At 39.1% G+C, this 5,594-nt stretch overlaps 1 pseudogene; it reads left to right on the forward strand.

The window, feature by feature from the left end:
* The first annotated feature begins 1,629 nt into the window (after positions 1–1,629).
* Positions 1,630–3,411, forward strand: LOC101641011 (annotated as a pseudogene).
* Positions 3,412–5,594: the final 2,183 nt, after the last annotated feature.

The raw sequence follows: 5,594 nt of genomic DNA on the forward strand, positions 1-5,594 counted from the left end.
GAAAGGCTTAAAAATCTTTTGTCCATGCCCTTCTCAGACAGCTATTCTAGGCTAAATTAAATCATGTTTTCAGTAAATAATAAAGGATTTCAATACTCCTTTTTTAAACTAAATTTTTCCATGAAGGCAAAATGGAAAAAAAGCCTTCTCCCTCCCCCAACCAATCAGCTTCTAGGGAGCATTACTTGCCTTTAAAAATAAAAGTATGTAGTTCTATTCATGCTGAGTTACAAATGAAGAAGAATAACCTGCTAACCTCTTCTTCCACCGAAAACATAGCAAAAGCAAATGGTAGAGTTAGCAACCAGAGGTAGGCATAGAAAAAGGGTTTTTGGCAGTAAAGGCATTTTATAAACATCTAGACACTAGCAAGGACCACAAACATTTTAGATTGTAATGAAATATATTTTTATGGTAGATTGATAAAGAAGAAATTTCATTTTATCCCTACAAGAATCTGCTTTTATAATTATAATTACATAAGTGAAGAAGGAGGCATAATTATATTTTTCTGAAAACACAACCAGACTCTCTTCAATAATGGCGAGCGGCTTCATGATGTTCAGAGGCTGCTACATGGAGATTTTTTTACTGTCTGAGCAGATTTCAGCAATTCCTATACATGGTATGCTTTGAATGCCCCTCCCATGGTTAAGCTAATAAATTAAAGTATGTATTTTGAGTCAACAAAAGGACTGGGTCATCTTTTGTGAGGCTTTCGAGGTCAATGTCAACATTCTTATTTTTTCTGTCATCCCAAACAGAACCTTCAGTGATTGCTTATTGTATCTGAAGGTTCTGTTTACCACTGGTATATTTCCAGTCTCTATGCGTTTGTCTACTCTAACTAGTCTATATTAATGGGCTCATATAAGATTTGTCCTTTTGTGTCCAGTTTCATTCATTTCACACAATGTTTTCAGGTTTCTCCATGTTGTTGCATATATGAGAATTTCATTTTTTGGTTTTCTTTTTGGAGAATAACATTCTGTTGTATGCATACATCACATTTTGTGTATCTACTTACCTGTGGATGAACACGGGTGATTTCTACCTTTTGGCTATTGTGAATAATCCTGCAATGAACATTAGTATACAAATGTCTGTTTGACTCCTTGCTTTCAAATCTTTAGGATACATTCTAAGAGTGAGATTACTGGATCATATGCATTTCAGAACTTTTTGATATATGATTATCTCTTGTTGGCCATGAAAAAATAAAGAATATATTACCTTTCATGAGTTTATGGATTTCAAAACAAGTGAGCAGCTGCCATGTATTTATATTCGTTTGCTGAGTCTATTTGGGTCTCACTTATCTTGAAGTTGTCTTTGTGAGTGAATTGCATTCTAAGGTGCTCATTTGTTTGAGTTTCAAAAAAACCATGAAGGAATCGGAATGACAAGATTTAGTAGAATGAGCACCTCAAGGTTGAGGAGATAAACCTTGTTGCTTTTCTCCACATTGACTACAGGCAGTAAACATTGGTTAGATCACTTAGCTTAGTTTTGACACAAAAAGAAAAGGAGGCATGGAAGGAGGGAGGACATTTTAAGAAAGAGAAAAACTAGCTTATTTATTATGGTGTCAGTTTTGCTTCATCTAGCCAGGACATGTGCTGAGTCACCATGTCTAAGGGACCTGCGGTTGGCATTGATCTGGGCCCTCCCTATTCCTGTGTGGGTATTTTCCAGCATGGAAAAGTGGAGATAATTGCCAATGATCAGAAGCAATGGAACCACCCCAAGCTATGTCACTTTCACTGATTCTGAACGATTGATTGACAATGTGACAAAGAATAACTTGCTACGAATCCCACAAACAAAGTTTTTAATGCCAAACATCTCACTGGATGAAAATGTGATCATGCTGATGTCGAGTCTGTCCATTGACCTTTCATGGTGGTGAATGATGCAGGCAGGACCAAGATTCAAACAGAATATAAGGGAGAAACAAAAAAAGAGTTCTATCCAGAGGCAGTGTCCTCGATGGTTCTGATTAAGAAGAAGGAAATTACAGAAGCCAACCTGTTACCAATGCTATTGTCACTGAACCAGCCTACATAAACAATTCTCAAATCCAGGCTACCAAAGATGCTGGAACCATTGCCAGCCTCAGTTACTTAGAATTATCCAAGAGCCAATTTCTGCTGCCATTGTCTGTGGCTTGGACAAAAAGATCGAGGCTGAAAGAAATGTGCTGATCTTGGACTTAGGAGGTGGTACTTCAGATGTGGATCTTTTAAGTAAAATCCACAGCTGGACACACTCACTTGGAGAAAATTTTGACCCTTGAATGCTCAACCATTTTATTGCTCAATTTAAGCTTGTTTTAGACAGGGTTCTCTAGAGAAGCAAAACCAGGACACTTATGACTATATATATATATATACACACACACACACACACACAGCACAAAGGAATCTAACAGCTCATTAGTCCACACTTATGATTATATATATATATATGTATGTATATATGTACATACAAAGGAATCTAACAGCTCATTAGTCCACACTTATGATTATATATATATATATATGTATGTATATATGTATATATACATACATATACACACACATACACACACACACAGCACAAAGGAATCTAACAGCTCATTAGTCCATGCAGCAGTACAGAGGGCTCAGTTCAGCCCACTTTAGTGGAACAGTTAATATACTGGAAGTCCTTCAACTCACGAGGGCTACTGGGTTCAAGGTCAAGGAAGCAGGCAGCTGAGTCTTCTGTAGAGCAAGGCAGGCAGTCTGGCCACAGGCAGCAAACAGCAGGTCAGGTCACCAACAGTCAGCCAGATGGCAGGATCCAACAGTCCCAAGCTCAAGTGATGTATACACCATATTCCCAAGATTCAGAAACGTCAGAATTTCTTCAATGGAAAAGAATGAAATGAGCATCAACCCGATGACGCTATTGCTTTGGCAGCCATCTTGTCTGGAGACAAATGTGCAAATGTTCCTGATGTGCTGCTTTTGGATGTCACTCCTCTTTCCCTTGGAATTGAAACTGCTGGTGGAGTCATGACTCTCCTTATCAAGTGAAATGCCACCATTCCTCCCAAGCAGACACAGACATTCACAACCTACTCAGACAGCCATCTTTAAGTACTCATTCAGGTTTATGAAGGTGAACTTGCCATGATCAAAGGTAACAACCTGCGTGGCTCATTTGACCTCACTGGCATACCTCCTGCATTCCACGATGTTCCTCAGATTGGAGTCATATTTGGGTGCCAACGGCATTTTCAACATCTCTGCTGTGGTTAAGTGTACTTGACAAGTGAGCAAGATTATCACCACTAATGACAAGGGCCGCTTGAGTAAAGAAGAAAGTATCATCCACGACGTTGAGAATAAGTGCATAGGAGGAGGAGCCAACCTTGTACCTTATTAGTGCTGTATTGTAAATGGAAAATGCAATGTCTTACAATAAAGACCTGTATACAAAACCGGCAATAAAATACAATAAAAGAGAAAGAAAATTTAGTTTTTCACTGAAAAGTATTCCTTGTAACATGGAAAATTGTCACAGATTGTGATTTCTATTTTCCTAAATGTCCATTGGCTTGGGCAATATGGAAACAGATTTGTTTTCTAGATGTGTGAATTCACAACTCTAATTAGATTTCTTGGGCCCCTCATAGCTCTGTTACAGTCCTGCATGCTTTAAGAATAGCCATTCCTAATTGAATTAATTCTTAAGAGCATGTTCCCATTCATCACGCCTTAGATATGATTTATTACTTTATACCAATTTCATGTTCATTGCCTTGCTTTCATATTCCTTGTAAATGTACAATAACAAATTATGGGTTATATTCAGCATAAATTACAGAGGAAAAATCTAAGTCAATTTATTCTTAAGCAGGGACGTCAAAAAGTTTGTGGAAAATGGAGTTAAAAGATACTGAAAAATTTCAATGAACTTTTTGAATAAGAATGTTCAGCCGGCTGAAGGCTGTTTCTTTTTTCATTCATCCATTTTATACAATAAATGGACATAAAAATACCTTCTTATTTGTTTCCATGTTCTATCATGTTCAATGTCCTAGTAAGTTTAATTCAATAACCTGATCGAGAGTTTCATAGGAGTACTGTCAAATTCCAATGGAAAACGTTTGCTCCCACCTATCTTTTTCAAAGTCAACAGAACAGTCTTCAGATTCAAACAGCCAGGTAATTCAACCAGGGCAGACCTGCTCAATGAGAAATTTGGGTAGAACTTTGGTGGCAGTGTGTCTTCTGCTGTGTGTCAGCCATATCTGGGTGAAGAGCTAGGCCCAGGGTGACTTTTCTCCTCTCAAAATATGAAGCAAAAAATGACCTATCTTTGTGTGCTGTGAAAACCTCGCCCGCAGTAAAGGATTTACTTAAAACATGAACGTTTCGGCTCCCATTTGAGGAGTTGAGGTTGAAATCTTGGCAACCTTTTCATTTCTGCCAGCCAAGGAACCTTGCCAAACTTTCGAAGGTGCCAAAGGTCAGGCTGGCCAAAAGATCCTCTGCAGAAGTAAATCTTCAAGGTAAAGCCTGTGGTTCATAGAGGAAAGCCTGAAATTGGGTTGTATAATAACTTGGCGCTGCTCTCTGGCTTTAGAGAAAGGAACCCTGCAAGAGGGGAGTCCTGAGGATGTGCATAGGAAATCACCCCATGGGGGTCTATGAACATCATTTCGAGTGAGCCAATTCCTGATTATAGTTCTAAGGAATATCTGACTGCTATAAAAGGCTTAACTAAACTAAACTAATTGGGGGATGTGATGGAATTAGACCAGGAAGCTGTGAGCTATCCTATCTTTGAGAGTTGCCAAGGCAACACAGAAGGATCGGATTGGGTGTCTCTGGGGTAGGTTTTAAAGATGAGACCTGGAGGAGGTAGAGAAGTGCCAGGACCAGAAAAGAACAAATAGCTGGCATTACAGAGCAGCTAAAGGCAAAAGGACGGGTGTGCTCAGCTTGTGACTAAATCAGAGCAAAGTCCTGTGACTCCCTCTGAGCCTTTGCAATTTATACACAAGAAAAACTGAGAAGTCACTGGTTGGTCTTGGTTTATGCTGGATAAAATTGTACACAAAATCAGGGCTGGATACACAGTATGATAAAATAGTTGGTCTTTATTTTACTGCTGTGATTGTTTTATACCAGGGCTTCAGTCTCGTTCAGACTAGTTCAGTCATGGCTAACAACGTGAAATCTGGATGAATCAGAACGTGCAAAGTACGGGGGCCTGGGACAATAACTGGAATGGGAAGAATGATGGGTTGAAGACCTGCAGTGTGATATTTAGAAGAGGGATGGTAATCCCTTTAGGAGTTAGATATGGGTTACTGAATTATTGCCAGACTTGCGGAGAACAACACACATTCCTAGCAGTGCTGTATGTGGCCAATTCTGAGAAAAGCACCATTACTTCCAATTCTGCCAGACAAGCTCTTTGGTTGCTATACTAGGCACACATTACCTTTATTTTCTAAGAGGGACATGAAATGCCTAGGATGGTGCTAACTCATAATTGTTCCAGATACCCGCGTTTTGCGAATTCTACTCAGTCCTGGTTTCACTTGGTCAGTCATGGCT

Source organism: Echinops telfairi, unplaced genomic scaffold (genome assembly GCF_000313985.2).
Source record: "Echinops telfairi isolate 266 unplaced genomic scaffold, ASM31398v2 ScPeMD7_7421;HRSCAF=8459, whole genome shotgun sequence".
In the NCBI taxonomy this organism is placed as follows: domain Eukaryota; kingdom Metazoa; phylum Chordata; class Mammalia; order Afrosoricida; family Tenrecidae; genus Echinops; species Echinops telfairi.